Below are 26,808 nucleotides of genomic sequence, written 5' to 3' on the forward strand. Positions count from 1 at the left end.
AAGGGATTATTTGTGATTAAAAGTAATTCCACAAATGTTGTTCTAGGAAACTATTGGGTGGGATTTGGTTCATATTAGCAAATGTGACCCCCCCCCCCCCCCCCCCCCCCCCCCACCCGCTCCTACGCCCTTGGGCACACAGTTCTTCTTGAACAAATACGTAGGAGGTTGGCGTGCGAGAGCACGGGAGAGGGCGGAGTTGGAAGTAGATGTCCAACTCCGCCTTCGTACAGGCTGCACCGAGAGGCTTCTCGCTGGGACAGCACTTAACCCGGAACTACGACAGTGCTCAGCTACTTCCACTCCCAGACTGTGTAACTCGCGTGAGGCTACAAAAAACTCCCAGTAAAGATACCTGAGGCTTGTAAAGCAGTACAACAACACTGAAGACCCCTCTCTTTTTCCCAGCAGGTAGGTCCCAGTGCGACGCACTAAGTGTGTTAACCTGCGGGAGCTGTGTGTCCAAGCGTATGATTGTAGGGAGGGAGTTTTTAACTGGTTCAAGCAGTTTGTTGTGTGTTTAATGTCGAGGCCAGTCGTGTGCTGGTTGGAGTTTGTTGTTGGAGAGCTGGTCTGAGGTCTGTAGTTGGTCTGCAGTCTGAAGAATAGTCAGTAGTAAGGCCGGACACTGAGCGTGCACTCCTATGTGACTACTTTTCTCTGTACCATAATAGAATTGCTTCGACCCAAACTGCTCTCGGTCCGGGTCAGTGTACCCGTGGTTCTGTTTGTTTGCAGTGTGAAATCACTTTTTGGATGATTCAGACGTCCATTCAACTAAAGAAAAAGAAACGAGGGTATTTTTATGCCCTCAAAATATGACACAACTTAATTATTCTTTTTTTACATTTTCTACATTGTAGATTAATAAAAAAAGCCATGTAAACTATGCTTTTAGTAAACAAAACAGGTTAACAGAATATGTTTTATATTTAAGCTTGTTCTAAAATATATGTAGGCACCTCTTGCTTACAGCTTTGCTTATGTTGGCATTTCCCCAGTCAGCTTTATTAGAATGGAATAGCTTTCAGTTAACAGCTGTACTGATGTTGTCAAGAGTTAATTCAATTTCTTGGCCCCTTAATGTGTTTGAGAACATAGTGGTGTTGTGAAGAGGTATAGTTGGTTACTGTGAATAGCCCTATTTGACTAATGTTCTAACACATATTATGGCATGAACTAATCAACTAATAAATAAAAAAAATGTTTAAGAATGAAGATCAGATAATTCAAAAAAAATTAAGACCTTTAAACTTATGCTTAAGTACAATGTGGCAAAGACCATTAAAAACGTTATGATAAAACTGTCTCTCAAAGGATAATTCAGAATTATGGTACTGGCCTTAGAAATTGCAACTGACAGCACCACAGAGTCCATTTTAAATGTATCGGATACATTTTAATTAAATGTTTGCATTAAAGCCTATTTTTTATACAGAGGACTCTTTTGCCTATAATCATATCAGACGTTCTCAGCCATCTGCCTAAATCTGCTGGTGCAAGTTAAGAATATTTTTATGCAAATTGATCGTTAGAAAATTGTTTATCAAATTTGCTGCACAGCTGAAAAATGCTACACTTTATAAGGGAACATAAAAGGGACCCCACAGGTTAGTATGGTATCTGAAGCATCAGCAGTTCTTGACTTGCTTATAGGCTCAAAATGGCCAAGAAACAACTTTCTTAAGAGACACAGCAGCACTGTTGTGTTAAGAAAGGAAGGGTACTTAATATATGATATTTACAAAGAAACCATGCTGTTAACTACTCTTAATAAAGATTAGCACAAATTGGCTCTAAAAAAATAATTAAAAACGAGTGGGAAGTCTCGATGCACAATTGTGCAATAATATATGTGCAATAGATAAATACAGTGGTTTGCACAAGTATTCATACCCCTTAAAATTTTTCACATTTTGTCACCTTACACCCACAAATTTTTATGTATTTTATTAAGATTTTAAGTAATAGATCAACACAAAATAGCACATAATTGTGAAGTTGAATGAACATGATACAAAGATTTAAAAAAATTATCAAATAAAAATTCGAAAAAGTGTGACAAAAGTATTCAGCCCCCCTATATCAATACTTTGTAGAGCCACCTTTCACTGCAATTTCAGCTACATGTCTTTTGGGGTATATCTCTGCCAGCTTTGCACATCTAGAGACTAGAGGTTGTTGCTCATTCTTCTTCAAAAACAGCTCAAGCTCAACCAGGTTGGATAGAGCAGTAGTCTAAGCAGCAGTGTTCATGTCTTGCCACATAACCTCAGTAGTATTTAGGTCAGGATATTGACTGGGCCATTCTAGCACTTGAATATTATTTTATCTAAACCATTCCACTGTAGCTTTGGCTGTATGTTCTGTCTTGAATCTATTTCCCAGTCTCAAGTCTTTTGCAGACTGTGCTGATGCTGCCAGCACCATGTTTTACTTTGGGGATGGTGTGTTTAGGATGATGAGCCGTGTTACTTTTCTGCCACACAAAGCACTTTGTATTTAGGCCAAAATGTTAAAAGTTTGGTCTCATCTGACCATAGCAAGTTTGCTGTACAAACACTTCTTATGACTTTCAACAGCGACTTCAATTAAGGCCGAATTTTTGGAGTGGGCGTAAACACGAGGCAACCGTATGGCCTTCACATGGCTTAACACATGATGTAGTCACAGCGCAGACAGTCTGAAACTAATAGAAACGGTAATTAAAAGAAGAAAAAATGGTAACTAACTGGAACTGTATTGTGTGTTTATAAAACTAACTAAAACAAACTGAAATTACAGATAGAATGCCCTTCGTTTTCGTGTTTGTTAATTTATTTATAAACGCTGTTTCCACTCAAGCAGTTTTACAGAGGGCGGTGTTGTGCGAAATCTTGCTCCTGCAGTGGAGTCGGATTCTGTGGGGAGTCTGATTTTAGCATAACAGCGGCAGCGTGTAGCATCTCGCAGTCAGTCATGTTCCTTCAGTCTGGATCACTGGATCGCTGTGCGCTGCGGTGAGTTCGTAGTGGAGTAGCCGTGCTTCAGTCGCTCTTGAAACAGGAGATATAGTAAATGGAATAAACTCCACACAGCTTAAGTCCAACTGAGAAGCAGCTGTGAAAATCTTGCCTGTGAGTAGCTCAAACACCCCACACGGGAGGGTGAAATTATAAATCTCTGATAAAGCTTTATGAATAATTAATAATAACTAACTAAAACTTTTTACATGCCGTGCTGTGTGTAGCATTTTTCTTAAATAATGTTCCTTTGGTTTTGCAGTCTTAATTAACGTCATTCTGAACAGATTTTGCTCATTCAAACAGCCGGAAAACAGCCAGTTTATGGGTCGGGTCGGGCCCATAATGACCGTTTACGAGCCAGGCTGGTGACGTCACGCCATTCATTGTTGAATATCGCGATATTATCACAGATTTTTGGATGATAGATTGTACAGTGCTTCTTGGGATGCTCAAAGCTTGGGATATGTTTTTATAACATAACCCTGCTTTTATCTCTGACCTATCTGGAAAGTTCCTTGGTCTTCATGATGCTGTTTGTTCACTAGTGTTCTCTAACAAACCACTGAGGTCGATACATAACAGCTGTTTTTATGTTGAAACTAAATTATACACAGCTGCACTCTATTAACATTTTCAGTGACTTCTGAAGGCAGTTGACTGCACTGTATTTTATTTAGGGGGTTCAGAGTAAATACTTTTACACATCACACTTTTCAGATTGTTATTTTATATGCTTTGGAGCTGGTAAAATATTAGATTTATATAGCACATGGAATGGACATTAAAGAAGGAAGACTACCACAAGGTTTTGTAATGCCATACAAGACCATGTGATCAGAGCTTGATTTGTGTGTATTTCATACTACAACAGGATACTGACTCCAAACACACCTCAGAAATATGGAGTAAGCCAGAATCCTCAATGTAGTGGAGTGGCAGGACAGTCTCTGAACCTGAACCCTATTCAGCTCTTGTGGGAGGAGTTTATCTGCATCAAGCCAATATATTTATATTTGCAGAAGATGCTCCAGGAAGCATGGTGTTAACATCAGATTATCTCTAGGGACTTGCTATACTACAAAATGTGGCTTTTTGATGAAGGCAAATTTGAAGTACATGGTCTCATTTAAAAATAATATGTCTGATGACCTCTGCATGCCCTGTATATTTGCTTTACTTTCTCAAGTGTTTTTATTATAGAAAACCACAAACATGTTCCACTGTGTTATCACAAATGTATTAATGGCTAAACTTAGCATGTGAAATGTTCCTATCCTATGTCTCTTATTTATACACATTGTGATGGCACATAAAGAGCCAGGTAGATGGGGGATTGAGTGTGATGGCTTAGAGCATGCAGGGACATGTAGGGAATGAAGCCTTGGAAAAAAAAACACACTCTTGCTGCCTTCCTAGATTTTGTGTTTCAACTCAATAGTTCTTATGAAAATGTTTGACATTTATATCTGCCAATTATTGACCCAATCAAGATTGGTGTTTAAGTCTAAATATATATAAATACATTGCTGGTCAAGACTAATTAGTACAGAAATATACAAAACACATAACAGTGGTGCCCCAGTTTGATGCAGTTTTTTTATTATGCAGAAATAAGGACTGACTGAAAATGTGCCTTATGTTAGCATATTAGAGCAATTTTGCATTGTTAAAGTGCAATGTTTGAAACAAAAGATGTGCTGTATCTGCCTGGAACCACACTACACTATACACTACAATACAATTTGATGCAGCATAATACATTGTATTGTTACAACTTTTGATAATTGAGTTCTACTTTATGCCTCCTAACTGACAGAGCAGTTAGGTAGTCGATGGAATGCTTATGTGTGGTATACATGTTGAGACCTGCATACCAAGGTCAGGTGTGACACCTTGCCCCTAGCTGTTAAAGAGTGTGAACACATCATTCAACCTTCTTTTCCACTTGTGCAGAGAGAGACCTCACTCAGCTTACTTCAAGCAGCAACGTGTTGGCTCAATGTTGGATTCTGCATTTTTTGTGACTGGATTCTTGGATGTTGAAATTGAACTTGAGTCGCATCTTCAGTGCTGTTTATTAGAGGGCCCTTGGGTTCCTCTATTAGGGATGAAGTCCATTCTTTAAGTGTGAATTCTTTGTTTGGGCAAAGCCTAGCTCTTCCCCACCCACCACTCCACTCTCACCCTCCAGAGCATGCCGGAGCTTCACAGCAGTCTCTACCCCACAGCTGATGGTTTAACCTGTAAGGAATAGATTATTAATGGCAAAATGTACCTAATTTTCCTCAGTTGAGCATTGCAGTAATTGTTTGCAATAAAACTTTACTACTAGAAGGCTAGCTGCTGAGCTAGCTACCTAGCCTTTCTTCTGAGCACCAGGGGCCTCATTTATAAAACGCTGTCTAGTTTCTGGAGTGAAATTGTGTGCACGGCAGAAAACACGAAAGGGCGTGCGCCCCAAAAAAAAAATCGGATAAAAAAAAAAACGTGTGTATGCACGCCTGAATGCAGTTTCCTCTTTATGAATCGCAACCTGCTTAGAAATGCGTGCTGGTGACCCAGCCTTGTGTTCTGTCTCATACCACCCACATTTACCCATTAAACATCCGTGCGATTCACTCAGTGAATCATAAAATGTGGGATTTCCCATTCATCCTGAGTGGGATAATGGAGGAACGCACCGCAAAGAAGCAGAATTTTAGAGACGGTGACGTATAAGTCCTTGTTTTGGAGGTCAAGGACGAAGAACATGGTGTTTGATGGTATATATATGATTAAGTGATGTCCCACTTAATATTAGAAACAGGTTGATTTATTCAAAAATGATATTGTTTTGCTCAGCTCAGCTGTACTATTAATAAGGAGACAGACCGCTGAGTAAATAGGAAATCTCCTAACGCCAATCACGGAGCAGGTTCAAAAATTAAGTTCTGCCTCTCTGTAGAAACGGCCAATCAGTTTGCTGGTTTTGTGGCGCGCTGAGGAGAGTCCGTGTCCTGGTGGGGGGAAGGCTCTCCCTTGCTGTGAGATTTAGCAGCAAGATTGGGATGCAGCATCTGATTTAAAAACAGATATGGATATATGGCAATTTTTCTAAAAGTAAGGTAGCGTAGCTAACCATGTAAACTGTGATTACACTGTTTCTGATAGCTGGTTAAAAAAACATGTCTCTGAATCAAAACACACAGATTAAACCCACTGTGTGATTTTTTTTTTTTATTTTTTTTTTTTATATATATATATTTTATTTTTTCACAATTTTGTTTTACAATCAAGAAAACACTGTACATAGCAAACAGAAATTCTGAACCACCACCCTCCTAGCAAACACACCCAGAAAAGGAAGGAAAAAAAAGTAATAAGTAATAATAGTAAAGCAACAGCAGGGCTGATGGTAACTAGACAATAGTAGTAATAATAATAATAATAATAATAATAAAAATAATAATAACAAGGGGTCCCCCTCTCGCACAACAGTGCAAATCGTACCGGGCCACTCCGAGAAAACTGTGAAAGTTGAACCTATATGTGATTTCTCACGAAATGTGCAGTTATATTGCAGCGGATAATTTTTTAAGAGTTTTTGAACATTCCAGTAATGTCAAATATGCATTGAATCCTAGGTGGTGCTATGGAGCTGATGAAATAAATATATATGAAATTTCAATTTCAGATTAAAGGACAACGTAAGTCAAGCAGGCCTGTAAAGTTTTGTGAGTTTTCATCCATTGTAACCTTCTCAAACACCTACCAACACCAGAATGTTTTCACTTCCTGTTTTGATGGGGTATCTTAAGCAATTCAACTGTCCGTCATTTCATCCTCCTTTAAGTTATTGACTATTCCTTCGCAATTTATCATCAGGTGTGTTAGTAGTTTATTGCTGACAAATATCGAGAGTATATTTAAAAAAAAAAACTTTAGGAGGAGTTTGACAAAGTATGCAAAAAATGTTTGTAAAATGGACATATTTCAAAATGACCGACTTCTCATTGGGCAGAGTCAATCATACCAATCCTGAAATCATGTGTAATGATGTCTATTATGTTTTTGCCAAGTTTCATGAATTTTCAAGCAGATGTGTTCTGACCATGCTCATGTTTCTATTTGGTCTAGTGTTGCATTTCCATTAAATCAATTGCCCGCCATTACATCATAGTTTCAGCTATCGACTATTCCTTCGTTATTTATCACCAAGTATATCTGTAGTGTATCCAGGTCCAATTTAGTGGTAATCTGACAGATCCTAGGAGGGGTTTGAATCTAGCTACAAATGAGAAAAACAACAATATATTTCTAAATCATTTTGAGGCCTTATTGTATCTGTCAGTTTTCAAAAGGCTTGGATTTTTCCACAAATGTGACATAAAATAGGTGGCGCTAGAGTGCTGATGAAACACGAATATATGAAATTCCAATTTAAGGTCAAAGTATGACCTAAGCCAAATAAGTCTGTGAAGTTTTATGAGTTTTCAACTTTTTATTTTGCGACTTCCTGCTAAAATGGCCGACTTCCTGTTGGGCGGAGTCAAATAAAATCAAGTGATCCTTGTTCTTTATGAGAAGAAGTTGTACTGCAAAAGGGAAGGTAAATAATAATACAGAGTATCCACAAATTATGATTACAGGACCCAAGTCCAATTTTATTTCAAGAACCTTGGAAAGCCAATCAAATATTTTGGACCAGAAGGTCTGCAACACAGGGCAGGTTATAAACAGATTGGTCAAAGAGCCTTCCCCTATTTTGCATTTCTCACAAAGAGATGAGATGGAATTAAAGATCTTATGTAACTTAACCTTAGAGTAATGCTGCCGGTGAAGCACCTTAAACTGAATCAGCCTGTATCGAGAATTTACAGAGCAGCCTGATATCCGAGACAGACATTCTTTCCACACCTCCTCTGTAATTTCACTATCGATCTCCCTTGCCCAGGCCTCTCTAAATGTGTTTGTGTCTGGAGTGAATCCCAAACTGAGATGAAACATGAAATCAGCTGTTTGGAAGTGGGGTCTGTAGAAAAGAAATGAAATAACGAGTGATCACTTGGCTTTGATTCAAAATTGGGAATATTTTTCTTAACATAATGCTGAAGCTGTAAATAATTAAAAAAGTGTGTATGAGAGAGGTTAAATCTCTCCTTAAACTGACTAAGGGAAAAAGTTTCCATCTACACAAGTCCTCTATAGTTCTTAACCCTCTGCTTTCAAAAATGGAAAATGCTTTATCCATCTTACCAGGTAGGAAATTATGATTACGCCTAAATTACATTACATTACATTACATTACATTACATTTGGCAGACGCTTTTGTCCAAAGCGACTTACAATAGTCAAGTACAATGTAAAATAAGTTTAAAGGTAAAAACAACTTTGGATAGGGATAAAAGGAGGTCAAAGGGGAATAATAGGATAGAGGAGTGAAGGAGGGGAAGAAGGAAATGAGGTTAGAAGTAGTTAGTGTGTTAGAGGTGTTAAGAGAGTAAGTGCTCTTTGAAGAGCTCTGTCTTCAGGAGTTTCTTAAAGATAGCGAGAGATTCTCCTGATCTGGTAGTGGAAGGTAGTTTGTTCCACCATTGGGGAACTCTGTATGAGAACAGTCTGGATTGCTTTGTGTGAATGTTTGGCAAAGCGAGGCGACGTTCATTTGAGGAGCGCAGCGGCCGGGAGGTAGCGTAAGCCTTCAGGAGCGAGTGCAGGTAGGAAGGAGCCTGTTCTGTCATCACCTTGTAGGCGATTGTAAGAGCTTTGAATTTGATGCGAGCATCAACTGGTAGCCAATGGAGCTCAATGAGCAGCGGGGTGACATGTGCCCGTTTTGGCTGGTTGAAGACCAGACGTGCTGCTGCGTTCTGGATCATCTGGAGTGGTTTTACTACACAGGCCGGGAGGCCAGTTAGCAGGGCATTGCAGTAATCGAGGCGTGAGATGACGACCGCTTGCACCAGGAGTTGGGTGGCCTGTTGCGTCAAGAACGGTCTAATTTTTCGGATGTTATAGAGCGCAAAGCGGCAGGACCGAGCAACTGAGGCCACATGGTGCGTGAAGGAGAGTTGGTCATCAACCAGAACACCCAGGTTCCTAGCAACCTTTGTCGGTGAGAGAGAGAGAGAGAGTCGATACTTATAGAGAAGTTGTGTTGAAAAGATGGATTTGCTGGTATAACCAGAAGTTCAGTCTTTGAGAGATTTAATTGAAGGTGATGCTCCTTCATCCATGAGGATATGTCAGAGAGACACTGCGATATCTGTGCAGAGATTGAGTGATCTTCAGGTGAGAACGACAGGTATAGCTGGGTGTCATCAGCAAAGCAATGGTAGGAAAATCCGTGTGAGCGGACAACCTGACCAAGAGAGGTGGTGTATATGGAGAAGAGAAGGGGTCCCAGTACCGAACCTTGGGGAACCCCAGTGGATAAGGAGCGGGCTGAGGACAGCTGTCCTTGCCACGACACCTTGAACGAGCGCCCAGTGAGGTACGATCTGAACCATGACAGCACATTGTCTGCGATCCCCATGTTTGAGAGTATAGTTAGGAGGAAGTCATGGTTGACCGTGTCAAATGCGGCCGAGAGGTCCAGCAGAATGAGCACTGAGGACTGACCTGCAGCTCTGGCAGTTTTCAACGCTTCAGTCACAGACAACAGAGCCGTCTTGGTAGAGTGTCCTTTTTGAACCCAGATTGGTTCTGGTCCAGAAGGTCATTCTGGGAGAGGAAGCCAGAGACCTGATTTAGAACTGCTCTTTTTAATGTTTTAGAGAGAAAGGGTAGCAGTGAGACCGGTCTGTAGTTGTCAACCTGGGCGGGGTTGAGAGAAGGCTTTTTAAGCAGTGGTGTCACATGTGCTTGTTTGAAAGCAGTCGGGAATACACCAGAAGTTAAGGAGGCATTGATCGTGTGAGTGATAGCCGGAATGATTGCAGGTGCGATAGTTTGCAGTAGGTTTTTGTTTTTGTAAGGATTTTTGTTTTTTTGCCATTTTCTTTCGGCAGCTCGGAGTTTGGAGCGTAGTTCCCTGAGTGTGTCATTTTTAAGCCATGGCTGCGGTTTGTTTGAGCTAATGGCTCGAGATGTAAGAGGACAGAGGTTGTCCAAACAGGAGCTTAGTGTGGAGCAGAGAGTGTCAGTGGCATCATTTACATTGAGTGATGAAAATGAGCCTGGTGGAGGCATATTGTCAGTCACCAGCGAGGAGTACTGGTCTGCTGAGAGATCTCGAAGATTTCGGCGGAACGAGACCATAGTAGGAGTAGCTGTGGGTTTATTTGAAATATGAACATTGAGTTTCATAAAGTAGTGATCTGAGACGTGCAAAGGAGTGACAGTTAGAGAGTCAGTGTCACAGTTACGAGTGAAGATCAGGTCTAGATGTTTGCCAGCTTTATGGATGTTCATATCCCCTAGAATGAGCATGGGGCAATCTTGCTCAGGGATAGAAGACAGTAGCATGTCAAGTCCATGCGTGAATTCGCCCATTTGTCCAGGAGGACGGTAGAGAACAATAATGGCAAGTTTTGCTGGAGTAAAAAATTGAGTATGGACAGAGGTTAGTGGTTCATTGGTAAAGCATTTAATCTGGTTTAAAATCTTAAAGGCACACTAGGTAGGATTTCCTTGATTATTGAACGTTTTAAAGAAGTGAAATTACATCTTCAAACTCACTGCAGTGCTCCATTGAGGTGTAATAGGAGAAATAGCGGTCATTTTGTGTCTGTGCCAGGCACCCCTGAGCTCAAACCAGACTCTTTAAGTTTTACTAGGCGGCCGCGACCAACGCTCGTGAGAACTGCGCCTCTTTTGTATATGTGATATATAAGTTGTGATATATAAGTTGGGTTAAATTGTTTGTTTTAACTTCTAAAGCTGTAGGCTAGCAGGCGTATTAGCATTTGCGATTAGCATTAGCGATCGGGTTAAATGTGTAAATATATCATGTTAAGTGTAAAATATGGCTGTTTGTAAGCTTAGCTTGCAGTAAATTCCCCCAAACTAAAATATACATTTTAGTCTGGGGCTTGTAAAATCTTTTACTGATACTGTGTTTATCTTTTAATATTATTTCATGCTGTGCTTTTTTCGTGGTGAGGGCTAACAGTGCTACTCTGTAAACACGCTGTTTTATCAGTTGAAGGCACAGAAGAAATGTCTTGTTTCAGTCGTGATTACAAAAAAAGTAAACATTTCATGCTAAAAGAGACAAATGGATGATGGTTGTAATTATTTTTGTGTGCTTTTAACTTTCTGATTGGAAAAAGTATCTTACTTGCAGGTAGTGCTGGACGATATGGCAAAAAATTATATCACGATATATTCCTTAATTTCGGTCGATACGATATAATTTCGATATCGATATAAACTATATAAAACTATATAAAATACTTTGAAGGCCTCAGAAAAACTGCTAAGAATCCCTGCAATGGAAATCTGTACACTACTGTCTGAAATCTTAAATTGAAGTCTTTAAAGCCTCCTCTCACAAAAAACTGTATAATACTTTATAAATAAAAAATTATCAGAATAAATCAATGCTCACTTTTATTTGCATGTAGCAAAATAAAAACATGACATCCCTGTCAAACATAAACCTATAACCTATATACATATTACCAATATAAATAACTTTACATTACAACAGAGGCAGAGCTTCTTATTCTTTTGTAAACATATTTAACAGATCAAAACAAAAGTGCTTCAACCAGAATAGGGAATAGAAAAAGCCTTCATATGTATAAAGGGAACATGATATCCCTGTCAAATAAACAAACCTATATAAACTATAAATAACTTAGATACAACATAAACTACAAGTGTTTTAACCAGAATAAGGAAGATATTGTGTGTAGTGAATCTGCTTGAGGTGGAGGAACGGATGTATTACTGTTGCTGGTCGGCTCCACTCTCCAGAACAATTTGGAGCAAGCTGAAGTCTGAAGTTTATCAAACCTTTGAAAGTCGAACCACTGAATTAGACCTGCCTCCCTCAACTATCCGCTCATTCTTCATTTAAAATGTCCTGCGATGAAAACGAGCGGGTTAGGGTCGGTTTCGTTTCATCGCGGGAGGTTTTAGGTGCGGAGCGGAGAGGAGCGGAGTGCAGCCGAGATCCGTTCGGTTAGGGTCTGTTTCGTTTCATCGCGGGCGGGTTTTGGGTGCGGAGCGGAGCGCAGCCGAGATCCGTTCGGTTAGGGTCTGTTTCGTTTCATCGCGGGCGGGTTTTGGGTGCGGAGCGGAGCGCAGCCGAGATCCGTTCGGTTAGGGTCGGTTTCGTTTCATCGCGGGCGGGTTTTGGGTGCGGAGCGGAGCGCAGCCGAGATCCGTTCGGTTAGGGTCGGTTTCGTTTCATCGCGGGCGGATTTTAGGTGCGGAGCGGAGATCCGCTCGGTTAGGGTCGGTTTCGCTTCAAGGCGGGCGGGTTTTAGGTGCGGAGCGGAGATCCGCTCGGTTAGGGTCGGTTTCGCTTCATCGCGGGAGATTTTAGGTGCGGTGCGGAGACGAGGCGACCCAGGTCTAGCCTAGCCTAGCCTAGCTGGCTACGTGCCTGTATGATTGCGTCATCACGCACTGACGTAGCCCGGCTATGTTCAGGGCTGCAGTGAACTGACGCCGCTAAAAAACGCCTGTCTGTAAATAATACATATCGATAAATCACAAAAATATCACCGTTATTGAAACATTTCTTATCGCAATAAATACCGATATCGAAATATTGTCCAGGCCTACTTGCAGGTGAATTTTCCACTATTTATGTAGTACAACTGTATAAATGTACAACAAAAACAGTGCTGTATACATTTATTACACTCTGCAACTGTAGGGGGAGCCCATGAGCACAAAATCTCAATCCTTCCTAGTGGAGCTTTAAGGGAGTTTTTAATTATGAAATTATTTATTAAAGTATTGCTATGTTACGGAGCCCCTAAAGGGACGTGGTGTTTTTTTTTTTTTTACGTAGAAAGTCGTGAGCACCACTTACTAAGTCGTGAGCACCACTTACTAAGTCGTGAGCACGACTTACTAAGTCGTGAGCACCACATACTAAGTCGTGAGTACCAGATAATGGTAGCTAGCAAGCTATAGTTTAAACTGGCATATGTTCCACAGTGTAATGTGATTAACTAGCTAGGTTAGCTAATATTATCTATATTTCATTGTGAAATGTTTTAGCTAACGTTAGCTAGGTTAGCTAATGGTAACTACTTTATTTCAGTGAGGAATGTATTAGCTAACGTTAGCTAGGTTAGCTAACGGTAACTACTTTATTTCAGTGTGGAATGTATTAGCTAACGTTAGCTATGTTAGGTAATGGTAACTACTTTATTTCAGTGGGTAATGTTTTAGCTAACGTTAGCTATGTTAGGTAATGGTAACTACTTTATTTCAGTGGGGAATGTTTTAGCTAACATTAGCTAGGTTAGCTAATATTAACTACTTTATTTCAATGTGAAATGTTTTAGCTAACATTAGCTAGGTTAGCTAATATTAACTACTTTATTTAAGTGGGAAATGTTTTAGCTAACGCTAGCTAGGTTAGCTAATGGTAACTACTTTATTTCAGTGGGGATTGTTTTAGCTAACATTAGCTGGGTTAGCTAATGGTAACTACTTTATTTCAGTGTGGAATGTTTTAGCTAATGTTAGCTAGTTTAGCTAATGGTAACTACTTTATTTCAGTGGGGAATGTTTTAGCTAATGTTAGCTAGTTTAGCTAATGGTAACTACTTTATTTCAGTGGGGAATGTATTAGGTAATGTTAGTTATGTTAGCTAATGGTAACTACTTTATTTCAGTGGGGAATGTATTAGGTAGCGTTAGCTATGTTAGCTAATGGTAACTATATTTCAGTGGGGAATGTTTTAGCTAACGTTAGCTAGGTTAGCTAATGGTAACTACTTTATTTCAGTGGGGAATGTATTAGCTAACGTTAGCTATGTTAGCTAATGGTAACTACTTTTTTTTCAGTGGGAAATGTTAAACGTTAGCCAGCTTACTCTTATTAGATGTGCACAGAAAAGCTTTTGGACACGCTCACACACACACACACACACACCAAACACAGCGGCTACTTTAACCCAAGCCTACCATATATTGTACAGAGAGCAATGAAAGCCTTAAAGCTAAGCTAACTTAGCTAGCTTTAGGTTAGCAAGCTAAATCTTTGTAAAAGCAGCCTACATTTGATCACACATGGCAGCTAAATAAATATGATTTTGATAACTGGATTGTGTGTGTGTGTGTGTGTGTGTGTCCGCGTGTCCACGTGCCCGCGCCCAAAAGCTCTTTCTGTGCACATCTAATAAGAGTTAGCTGGCTATCGTTAGCTAAAACATTTCACAATGAAATATAGATAACATTAGCTAACCTAGCAAGTTAATCACATTACACTGTGAACATATGCCAGTTTAAACTATACCTTGCTAGCTACCGTTATCTGGTGCTCACAACTTAGTATGTGGTGCTCACGACTTAGTAAGTCATGCTCACGGCTTAGTAAGTCATGCTCACGACTTAGTAAGTGGTGCTCACGACTTAGTAAATGGTGCTCACGACTTAGTAAGCAGTGCTCACCACTTTCTACGTAAAAAAAAATACACCACGTCCCTTTAGGGGCTCCGTACTATGTGATACTGTGGAGAATAAAAAAACTGGTAAAGATGTATTTGTAACTGATCCAGCCTCAAATTTAACCCACAATGGTGTAAAGTCCAACATAAAGTCCTTCAGGTGGTCCCAGTTGCCAGAAAGAAATTGCCCTGCCATTAGCTGACCAGTACTAATGTTTGAAGTTGGGCAAGCCTAATCCACCACTGACTGAAGTTTTCTGTAGATGAATTTTGGAAATACGTGGAGTCTTCTGAGCCCATATAAATGATGAGACAATTAAATCAAGCTGTTTAAAAAAGGAGTTGGGGAGAAAGATTGGAGGATTTTGTAAAATATATAAAAGTGTTTATAAACTGCATTTATTCTGCCAATCATGGACAACGGAAGTAATTTCCATCTTTCTATTTTTTTTTTTTAACTTATCTAATGCAGCTTGAAAGTTTAACCTAAATATCATTTTGGCGTCCCAGGATATGAAGCCCAAGATAAGTAAAATGTTCTCTAGACACTTTAAAGGAAAAGGAGGTCAAAAGGTTCAGATCAAAATTTTGAGAGAACAGCATCAATTCGCTTTTATTTCAATTGATTGTATATCCTGAAAGACGACCAAATAATCTTAGATATTCCAAAAGACGGGATAGAAGTGACAGGTCTGATAGATAGATAGATAGATAGATACTTTATTGATCCCCGGGGGGAAATTCTTGGCATCCAGCAGCAGGTTACACAATACACAAAGTTAAAAAAGATAAAATATAAAATATAAAGATACATATAAATACAATCAAATAAGAAATAGAATATACAGTGTAAATGTACAGTCTTCGTGTGTGTGTGTGTAATGGAGATGGAGAATGGAGGTAGTGCAGTTGAACACAATAGACAGTGAACACCAGTTGATGTGCATAATGTGAGGATAACTGACAGCCAAACAGAAAGTGCAAATACAGTTATATAATAATTTAAATTAAATTAAGCAGTGCAAAAGATACGTAAACAGTGCAAAAGATACGTAAACAGTAGATGAATTAACTAGTGAATGAACTACTAGTGCAAAATATGGTAGAACTATAAAAAGTGTTCTAGGCATCAGCAAGTCTGAGAGTGTGTCCATAGCTGGGGGTGTGTCCATGGTGTGGCCAGAGTGGCCGGAATGAAAAAGTTTCACAGAGTCTTTAGTTTGCTGTGCTGAGAGGAGTTGAACAGTCTTATGGCCTGAGGAACAAAAGACTTTCGGAGTCTGTCTGTGGAGCAGGACTGGGACAGCAGTCTGCCGCTGAATGAGCTCCTCTGCCTGGTAATGGTGCTGTGCAGAGGGTGGTGAACATTGTCCATGATGTTCAGCAGCTTGCTGAGGGCTCTCCTCTCTGCCAGTGGTGTTAAGGACTCCAGCTCTAATCCCAGCACAGAACCAGCTTTCCTCACCAGCCTGTTCAGTCGTCCAGCATCCCTCTTGCTGATGCTGCCTCCCCAACACACAACAGTGTAAAAGAGGACGCTGGCTACCACAGACTGGTAGAACATCAGGAGGAGTTTCTGGCAGATGTTGAAAGCCCTGAGCCTTCTGAGGAAGTACAGTCTGCTCTGAGCCTTCCTGTAGAGGGAGTCAGTGTTCACTGATCAGTCCAGCCTGTCGTCCAGGTGCACACCAAGGTATTTGTAGGATTTGACCACCTCCACGTCGACCCCCTCGATGGAGATTGGCTGCTGAGCAGAGGGCCTGGACCTCCTGAAGTTTTGGAGATGTTCAGCTGCAGATGGTTCATCTTGCACCACACCACAAAATCCTCAACCAGGGTTCTGTACTCCCTCTCATCACCATTACGCACACACCCCACGATTGCAGTGTCGTCAGAGAACTTCTGCATGTGGCATGACTCCGAGTGGTATTTGAAGTCTGATGTGTACAGTGTGAACAGGACTGGAGAGAGAACAGTCCCCTGTGGTGCTCCTGTGCTGCTGATCACTGTGTCAGAGGAGCAGTCCCTGATCCTGACATGTTGTGGTCTCCCAGTAAGGTAGTCAGTGATCCAGGTGACCAGGTGCATATCCACCTCCATCTCCATCAGCTTGTCTCTCAGTAGTAGGGGCTGGATGGTGTTGAAGGCACTGGAGAAGTCGAAGAACATGACCCTCACAGCACCTCCCCCCTTGTCCAGATGAGAGTGAGCTCTGTGCAGGAGATAGAGGATGGCATCTTCCACTCCCACCTTTTCCCGGTACGCAAACTGCAGTGGGTCCTCAGCATGGTGGACCTGAGGTCTGAGTTGGTCCAGCAGCAGTCGCTCCATGGTCTTCATCACATGAGATGTCAAAGCAACAGGCCTGTAGTCATTCAGCTCCTTCGGGTGTGCCTTCTTGGGAACAGGAATGAGACAGGTTGTCTTCCACGTGGCAGGAACTCTCCCTAGACGCAGACTGAGGTTAAAAACATGTTGGAGGGGCTCACCCAGTTGAACATCACATGCCTTGAGCATTCTGGGGCACACTCTGTCCGGGCCAGCTGCCTTCCTGGGGTGAAGTCTCCTCAGCTGTCTCCTGACCTGGTCAGCAGTAAAGGTTGGTGGACTGGAGGAGATGATTTGTCTGCCAGTTGATAGTGTTGATGGTGGTGATGATGAAGATGGTGGAGGTGAGGGTGATGATGGTGCTGATGAAGATGGTAGAGGTGAGGGTGATTGTGCTGATGGTGATGAAGATGATGATGGAGGTGAGGGTGGTGGTGGTGGTGATGATGATGACGGTGATGATGTTGATGAAGATGGAGGTGAGGGTAATGGTGGTGGTGATGAAGATGGTGGAGTTGGAGTTGAAGGTGATGGAGATGGTGGTGATGATGGTAGAGATGGAGAAGATGTTGGTGATGCTGCAGGAGGGTAGGAGGAGGGGGCAGCAGGAGCAGGACAGTCAAACCTGTTGTAAAAGTTGTTGAACTGGTTTGCTCTGTCCACACCGCCATCTACTGGGTTGCCGTTGTTGTTCTTGCACCCAGTGATGGTTTTCATTGCACCCCAGACTTCCTTCATGTTGTTGTCTTGCAGCTTTCTTTCCACCTTCTTCCTGTAAGACTCCTTGGCCTCTTTAAGACGTACCTTGAGTTCCCCCTGTACGCGCTTCAGCTCTACCAAGTTTCCGTCTTTGAACGCCCTCTTCTTTTGGTTGAGGAGGTCCTTGACGGAGCTGGTAATCCAGGGTTTGTTGTTTGGAAAGCAGCGTACAGTCTTTGTGGGAACAGCAACATCCATACAGAAATTCAAGTAGTCCGTAACACAGTGAGTCACCCCCTCAATGTCCTCACCATGTGGGTGCAGCAGCACGCTCCAGTCAGTGGTGTCATAGCAGTCCCTTAGGGCTTCTTCTGCTTCAGGAGACCAGACTCTGAATGAGCGTGTGGTAGTGGGCTGCCTCAGTACCAGTGGTTTGTACTGAGGCTGCAGGAACACCAGATTGTGATCTGATTTCCCCAGCGGTGGTAGTGGAATAGCCCTGTATGCATCCTTCACATTAGCATACAGCAAGTCTATGGTCCTGTTTTTCCTGGTGGGACAGTCCACAAACTGGAAAAAGGCAGGCAGGGTAGAGTCCAGCGTTACGTGATTAAAGTCACCAGTGATCACATGGAAGGCGTCAGGGTGCTGTGTCTGCAGCGCTGCGACGGTGGAGTGGATGACGTCACACGCCGCCTGCACGTCCGCTCTCGGCTGGATGTAAACACACACGAGGATCGCGTGAGAGAGCTCCCGCGGCATGTAATAAGGTCGGAGACTCACTGCTAACAGTTCAATATCCCGACAGCAGATCACCTCCTTCACGTACACATGTCCAGGGTTGCACCATCTGTTGTTAATAAACAGCGCGATTCCTCCACCTTTCCGCTTCCCGCAAAGCACCGGGTCCCTGTCCGCCCTCACTGAAGAAAAGCCGGGTAGCTGCACGTTAGCATCCGGCGTGTCGGGGGTGAGCCAGGTCTCGGTGAAACACAGCATGCTACACTCCCTGTAGAGCTTCTGATTCTTCACCAGACAGGCTAGCTCGTCGGTTTTGTTGGTCAGTGAGTTAACATTCCCCATAACCACCGACGGAACTGAGGGTTTGTACCTCCAGCGCTGCTCCGACTTCTTAGCCTTTAGCTTAGCCTTTAGCATAGCGCCGGCCCTGCAACCTCGGTACCTCCTTCTCAGATCATCCGGTATTGTGTGGACAATGCCCCTACGTCCCGCGGGTCGGAGGGCTAGCAGTTCTTCCCGGGAATAAACACGGTATTCCTCGCTGCCCCGCATATTTACACCAAAAATATCCTTAGGATATAAATAAGATGCACACTAGACGTGTGTAGTAGCACAGAGACGATAAATAAACGTAAAAAAACACACAAAGAGACGGAGCTACTGGAACAGGCAGCCACTCGCGTCGGCGCCGGAAGTAGAGTCATACAGCATATGATATACAGCAGGTCGTCTGCATAAAGAATGACCAACGTCTCTAAATCTCCCATTTTGATACCATGAATATCAGGATATTTCCGTATTCCCACTGCAAAAGGTTCCAACTCAATATTGAAAAGCAATGGAGAGAGTGGATTCCTCTGCCGAACGGCATGCTGAAGTGAAAAAAGAAGTTGAGCAGTCAGCATTAGTTAAAATAGAAGACGACAGATGTAAATATAAGGCCTTAACCAGGTCGATAAAAAAAGTCACCATATCCAAATTGCTTTAATGTGTAAATCATTTATGGCCATTCTACTTGGTCAAAGGCTTTTTGTGCAAACAATGAAACAGCTGAATTAGAATTGCTTTTATGTGCCACCTGCATGGCATTGAAAAGCAGACGGATATAACAAAAAGAAAACCTATCGGGAATGAACCCTGTCTGGTCAGGATGAATAATTTCGGATTTATGTTTAGCTAATTGGTTGCCCATGATATAAAGAAACAGGGAATTTTTTGTTTAAAATAGACTCATCAAACATTCTCATCAGGAATGGGCAAGGCTTGGAGGAGAAACACTTATACAATTCACAGCTAGTGCTGGGCGATAAAACAATAACGATAGTTATCGAGGAAAATATATATCGCAATAAATATAATAAGCCGGACGATAGGATTCGATAAATTTTATTTTCTATTTCCCGTTTAAGTAGCGCTGAGAGGTAAGCTTGTTCAGATTTCTGAAGGCAGGTAACGCTGCTCTGTTTGCTGCTAGGTTAGGTTAGCTTGTCTGATTGTCTCCAGTTCAGAGTTAGCGATGTTTAGGTGTAAAAGGGATCTGTACAATCTGTCATCATTAGCTAAGGTGCATTCACTGCTTTTTATATTCTAATAAACTAATGGGTAACGCACGTTAGCCGTGTTAATCCACTTTCTGTGTAAATTAACGTTAACTTCAGCACGAGTGAGGGGTTAGCATCTAAACACACAGAAAATAAGCATTTTGCATTTTTTTTCCTAATAACCCTCACTGTTTCTGTTAGAAAACCCTGAGGGCAGAATTCTCCTCTGTCTTATACAGTTTATACAGTGATTACTTTGTGTTTTTAGTTTTTAACAGATTGTCTGTTGTGCTGGATATTTTACTTAAATACATAAGATTATATAATCTGTGTAGCTATATTTAAACGGAGCTAAACATTGCTGTTACTGAACTAGATGGGTTATAAATACACTTGTTAAGTAATGTAAGTCCAGTCTGCTGAAAGCCAGTAATGTTAGTATAAATCTGTACTGCAGTAGAAGTGAATCATTTCAGAAACTTGATTTTGTTTGTCCCACCTCCATTACAGGTCACTTGCTTTAAAATATTTAAATGTTAGCATAATTTAAATGCAACAAAACTTAAAGACCATTATTGTAATAAACATTAGCAGTAAATAATCTCAAAATAACAACAAATAGAAAATAGAAAAACAGTAAAACATATGTAATACATACTTTTTATATGACCAAAATTGATTAGACTAAAACTAGACTAAAATGTGACTAAAACTAATAATATCCAATAGACTAAAATGTAACTAAAACTAATATACATTCAGTCAAAAAGACTAAGACTAAACTATATCAAAATCATCTGTCAAAATGAACACTGTGATATTCCTAATAAACGGACCAAAAACATTATTATTATTAGGGCCCGAGCACCGAAGGCGCAGGCAAAGCCTGCACCGGAGGTGCAAAGCCCTATTGTTTTTGGAATGTTTATTAGGGCCCGAGCACCGAAGGCGCAGGCGAAGCCTGCACTGGAGGTGCAAAGCCCTATTGTTTTTGGAAGGATTATTATTATTAGGGCCCGAGCACCGAAGGCGCAGGCGAAGCCTGCACCGGAGGTGCAAAGCCCTATTGTTTTTGGTCAATTTATTATTAGGGCCCGAGCACCGGTGCAAAGCCCTATTGTTTTTGGTCCGTTTATTAGGGCCCGAGCACCGAAGGCGCAGGCGAAGCCTGCACCGGAGGTGCAAAGCCCTATTGTTTTTGGTCCATTTATTATTATTATTAGGGCCCGAGCACCGAAGGCGCAGGCGAAGCCCTATTGTTTTTGGTCTGTTTATTATTAGGGCCCGAGCACCGAAGGCGATGGCGAAGCCTGCACCGGAGGTGCAAAGCCCTATTGTTTTTGGTCCGTTTATTATTAGGGCCCGAGCACCGAAGGCGCAGGCGAAGCGCCCCCAAACGTCGGCAGTGGCTGGGATGAAGTTTGTCCAATGTGCACCAATTTTGGTACGCTCATTGACCTCCTCATAAAGAACAAGGATCACTTGGATTTATTTGACTCCGCCCAACAGTAAGTCGGCCATTTTGAAATATGTGCATTTTACACACAATTTTTGCATACTTTGTCGAACTCCTCCTAGGGAATTTGTTGAATACTCTTGATATTTGTCAGCAATAAACTACTTACATACCTGATGATAAATTGCGAAGGAATAGTTGATATCTTAAACGAGGACGAAATGGCGGACAGTTGAATTGCTTGAGATACCCCATTAAAACAGGAAGTGAATACATTCTGGTGTTGGTAGGTGTTTGAGGAGGTTACAATGGGTGAAAACTCACAAAATTTTACAGGCCTGCTTGATTTACGCAGTCCTTTGATCTAAAATTGTAATTTCATATATACGTATTTCATTGGCTCTATAGTGCCACCTAGGTTTCAATGCATATTTGACATTACAGTAATGTGCAAAAACTCTTGAAAAGGGTCAGATTCCATAAGACCTAAAAACACTTTACAAATATTGTGATAATTTTTTCATGTGTAGCTAGCGGACTCTACAGCGCCCCCTAATTTTTTCTGAAAATAAATTAGCTGTGGATGTGTCAAAATTTGTCTAATCTTCTCAAATTTTGGTAGGATTGTAGATAGTGTGACCCTGCACATATTTGCAATTGGCTTGTATTAGCTCCACCCAACAGGAAGTCGGCCATTTTGAAATTTGCAAAAAATTTACAAATTTTTCACAACCTCATTTAAACTGCTCCTAAAGTCTTTTTCAGATTACCTCTAAATTAGCTGTGAATGAACATCAGACATATTTGATGAAAATTGCCAAAGAAATAGTTGATCGCTAAAACGGTGTCGGAATGGCGGGCAATTGATTTACTAGAGACGCAACACTAAACCATAAGTGAAACAATGACACAATCAGAACACAGATGATTGAAAATTTCTGAAACTTGGCAAAAACACAAGAGACATCATTAGACACGTTTTTAGTATTGGTAGGACTGACTCCGCACAACAGGAAGTCGGCCATTTTGAAATAATTGCATTTTACACACATTTTTTGCATATTTTGTCAAACTCCTCCTAGGGAATTTGTTGAATACTCTTGATATTTGTCAGTAATAAACTACTAACACACCTGATGATAAATTGCGAAGGAATAGTCGATATCTTAAACGAGGACGAAATGGCGGACAGTTGCTTGAGATACCCCATTAAAACAGGAAGTGAATACATTCTGGTGTTGGTAGGTGTTTGAGGAGGTTAAAAAGGTTGAAAACTCACGAAACTTTACAGGCCTGCTTGACTTACGCTGTCCTTTGATCTGATATTGAAATTTCGTATATAAATTTTTAATTGGCTCTATAGCGCCACCTAGATTTCAATGCATATTTTGCTGAAAAACTGCTGCAATATAACTGCACATTTCGTGAGAAATCACATGTGGGTCCAACTTTAACCGGTTCCTCGGTTTGGCCCGGTACGATTTGCGCTGTTTTGCGAGGGCCCTACGTCCCCCTGTGACAGGGGGACAACTCGTTAGGGCCCGAGCACCGAAGGCGCAGACAAAGCCTGCACCGGAGGTGCAAAGCCCTATTGTTTTTGGTCCGTTTATTATTATTAGGGCCCGAGCACCGAAGGCGCAGGCGAAGCCTGCACCAGAGGTGCAAAGCCCTATTGGTTTTGGTCCGTTTATTAGGGCCCGAGCACAGAAGGCGCAGGCGAAGCCTGCACCGGAGGTGCAAAGCCCTATTGTTTTTGGTCCGTTTATTATTATTAGGGCCCGAGCACCGAAGGCGCAGGCGAAGCCTGCACCGGAGGTGCAAAGCCCTATTGTTTTTGGAATGTTTATTATTAGGGCCCGAGCACCGAAGGCGCAGGCGAAGCCTGCACCGGAGGTGCAAAGCCCTATTGTTTTTGGTCCGTTTATTAGGGCCCGAGCACCGAAGGCGCAGGCGAAGCCTGCACCGGAGGTGCAAAGCCCTATTGTTTTTGGAATGTTTATTATTATTATTATTATTATTATTATTTTTATTTACAAACTTCGCGCCCATTTTTGAGGCCTTTCCGATACTCGAAAACTCATGCATTTTGGCACAGACATCAAAACCTGTGAAAAATTTGAAATTCCATGGTTCATGGGTTTGGGCGTGGTTCAGGAGCTCTATAGCGCCCCCAAACGTTGCCAGTGGCCGGGATGAAGTTTGTCCAATATGCACCAACTTTGGTACACTCATTGACCTCCTCATGCAGAACAATAATCACTCGGTTTTATCAGACTCCGCTCAACAGGAAGTCTGCCATTTTGACAGGAAGTCGCAAAATAAAAAGTTTCCCGTGCTGGTTTGGGGGGGTTATGATGTTCGAAAACTCATAAAACTTGACAGGCCTATCTGGCTTAGGCCGTACTTTGAGAATTAATTCGAATTTTGTAAATTCATCTTTAACCAGCTCTCTAGCGCCACCTTTTTTACATCACATTTATGGAAAGCACTCAGCCTCTTGATAATTGGCAGATTCAATAAGGCCTCAAAATTATTTAGAAACGTATTGTCATTTTTTTTGTGTGTAGCTAAATGACTCTACAGCGCCCCCTATTTATTTTAGCTAATTAATTAACTGTGGCCTTCTCAAAAATTCTCCAATATTCACGATATTTGGTAGAAACATAGACAATATGATCCCGCACATATTACCAATAGGCATGCATTTGCTCCGCCCAACAGGAAGTCGGCCATATTGGAATTTGTGACATTTTTACACATTTTTCACATACTCATTCGAACTCCTCCTAGAGTCTTTGTCAGATTACCTCAAAATTGGGCGTGGATAGGCTCCAGACATAAGTGGAGATAAATTGCGAAGGAATAGTCAATAGCTGAAACGGTGTCGTAATGGCGGGCAATTGATTAACTAGAGACGCAACACTAAACCAAAGTGAAACCATGACACGGTCAGAACATCGATGATTGGAAATTCCTGAAATTTGGCGAAAACACAAGAGACATCATTAGACACGTTTGCCGTATTGGTAGGACTGACTCCACCCAACAGGAAGTCGGCCATTTTGAAATATGTGCATTTTACACACATTTTTTGCATACTTTGTCGAACTCCTCCTAGGGAATTTGTTGAATACTCTTGATATTTGTCATCAATAAACTACTAACACACCTGATGATAAATTGCGAAGGAATAGTCGATATCTTAAACGGGGACGAAATGGCGGACAGTTGAATTGCTTGAGATACCCCATTAAAACAGGAAGTGAATACATTCTTGTGTTGGTAGGTGTTTGAGGAGGTTAAAATGGATGAAAACTCACAAAACTTTACAGGCCTGCTTGTTTTACGTGGTCCTTTGGTCTGAAATTGAAATTTCATATATACGCATTTCATTGGCTCTATAGCGCCACCTAGGTTTCAATGAATATTTGACATTACGGGAATAATCAAAAACTCTTGAAAATTGTCAGATTGCATAGAACCTAAAAACACTTTACAAATATTGTGATAATTTTTTCATGTGTAGCTAGCTGACTCTACAGCGCCCCCTAATTTGTTCAGTTAATAAATTAGCTCTGGATGTGTCAAAATTGGTCTAATGTTCTCCAATTTTGGTAGGAATGTAGATACTGTGACCCTGCACATATTTGCAATTGGCTTGTATTAGCTCCGCCCAACAGGAAGTCGGCCATATTGGAATTTGTAATATTTTTACACTTTTTTCACAAACTCATTTAAACTGCTCCTAAAGTCTTTGTCAGATTACCTCTTATTTCGCTGTAAATGAACAACAGACATATTTGATGAAAACTGCCAAAGGAATAGTTGATCGCTAAAACAGTGACGTAATGGCGGGCAATTGATTGACTAGAGATGCAACACTAAACCAAAGTGAAACCATGACACGGTCAGAACACAGATGATTGAAAATTCATGAAACTTGGCAAAAACACAAGAGACATCATTACACACGTTTTCAGTATTGGTAGGACTGACTCCGCCCAACAGGAAGTCGGCCATTTTGAAATATTTGCATTTTACATACATTTTTTGCGTATGTTGTCAAACTACTCCTAGAAAATTTGTTGAATTCTCTTGGTATTTGGTAAAAATAAACATTGAACATATCTGATGATAAATTGTGAAGGAATAGTCGATATCTCAAACGAGGACGTATTGGCAGCCGGTTGAATCTTTGAGATACCACATCAAAACAGGAGGTTGACACCTAGGTAATGCTAGGAGTTTTGAGGACGTTATAACAGAGAAAAGCTCATAAAATTGGACCGGCCTGCTTATCTGAGGCTGTTGTTTGATCTAGAAATAGAATTTAAAATACATATGTTTTAACAGCGCTATAGCGCCACCTGTACTTTAAATGGGTATTTCACATGTTTAACAGGATAGAAAACTCTTGAAAAATTGCCACACTAAATAAGACCTCAAATTTACTTTCACCGGTTTCTCGATTTGGCCCGGTACGATTTGCGCTGTTATGCGAGGGCCCTACGTCCCCCTGTGACAGGGGGACAACTCGTTATTATTATTATTATTCTGCCTCTTTGCGTCCATTTTTGAGGCATTTCCGATACTCGAAAACTCACGCATTTTGGCACAGGCCTCAAGCTCGGCGAAAATTTTAAAGTTCCATAGAGGCTGGACTTTGGCGTTGTTCAGGAGCTCTATAGCGCCCCCAAACGTTGGCAGTGGCCGGGATGAAGTTTGTCCAACGTGCACCAACTTTGGTACGCTCATTGACCTCCTCATAAACAACAAGAATCACTAGATTTTATTTGACTCCGCCCAACAGGAAGTCGGCCATTTTGACAGGAAGTTGCAAAATAAAAAGTTTCCCGCTGGGTTTCGGAGTGGTTAGGATGTTTGAAAACTCCTAAAATTTTACAGAGCTATTTGGCCTTGGCCATACTTTGACCGTAAGTTGGAATTTCGTAAATTCGTCTTTCATCAGCTCTCTAGCGCCACCTATTTTATATCATATTTATGAAAAGCTCTCAGCCTCTTGATGATTGGCAGATTCAATAAGTCTTTGAAATGATTTAGGAATATTTTGTCGTTTTTCTCATGTGTAGCTAGAGGACTCTACAGCGCCCCCTATTTTGTTTAGGCCATTAAATTAGCTGTAGCTGTCTCAAAATTTCTCCAATATTCTCGATTTTTGGCAACAACATAGAAACTATCATCCCGCACATATTACCCTTTGGCTTGTACTAGCTCCGCCCAACAGGAAGTCGGCCATTTTGAAATTTGTGGAATTTTTACACATTTTTCACGAACTCATTCAAACTCCTCCTAGAGTCTTTGTCATATTACCTCTAAATTTGGTATGGATAGGCTCCAGACATACATGGTGATAAATTGCGAAGGAATAGTCGATAGCTGAAACGATGACGTAATGGCGGACAATTAATTTAATGGAGACGCAACACTAGATCAAAGTGAAACCATGACACAGTCATAAA

General features: G+C 41.3%; 1 protein-coding gene across 6 annotated transcripts in view; it reads left to right on the forward strand.

The window, feature by feature from the left end:
• Positions 1-229: 229 nt before the first annotated feature.
• Positions 230-26,808, forward strand: part of elmo3 (engulfment and cell motility 3) — a 394,497-nt gene continuing 367,918 nt past the window's right edge. For 2 of the 6 annotated variants that reach the window (XM_049484516.1, XM_049484517.1), the window contains exon 1: positions 232-411. The gene's annotated coding sequence lies outside the window, so the exon portion shown is untranslated. Of the gene's footprint in view, positions 412-26,808 lie in introns of all 6 variants that reach the window. The other 4 variants (XM_049484512.1, XM_049484513.1, XM_049484514.1 and 1 more) reach the window with 3 other exon arrangements.

Source organism: Astyanax mexicanus, chromosome 10 (genome assembly GCF_023375975.1).
Source record: "Astyanax mexicanus isolate ESR-SI-001 chromosome 10, AstMex3_surface, whole genome shotgun sequence".
In the NCBI taxonomy this organism is placed as follows: domain Eukaryota; kingdom Metazoa; phylum Chordata; class Actinopteri; order Characiformes; family Acestrorhamphidae; genus Astyanax; species Astyanax mexicanus.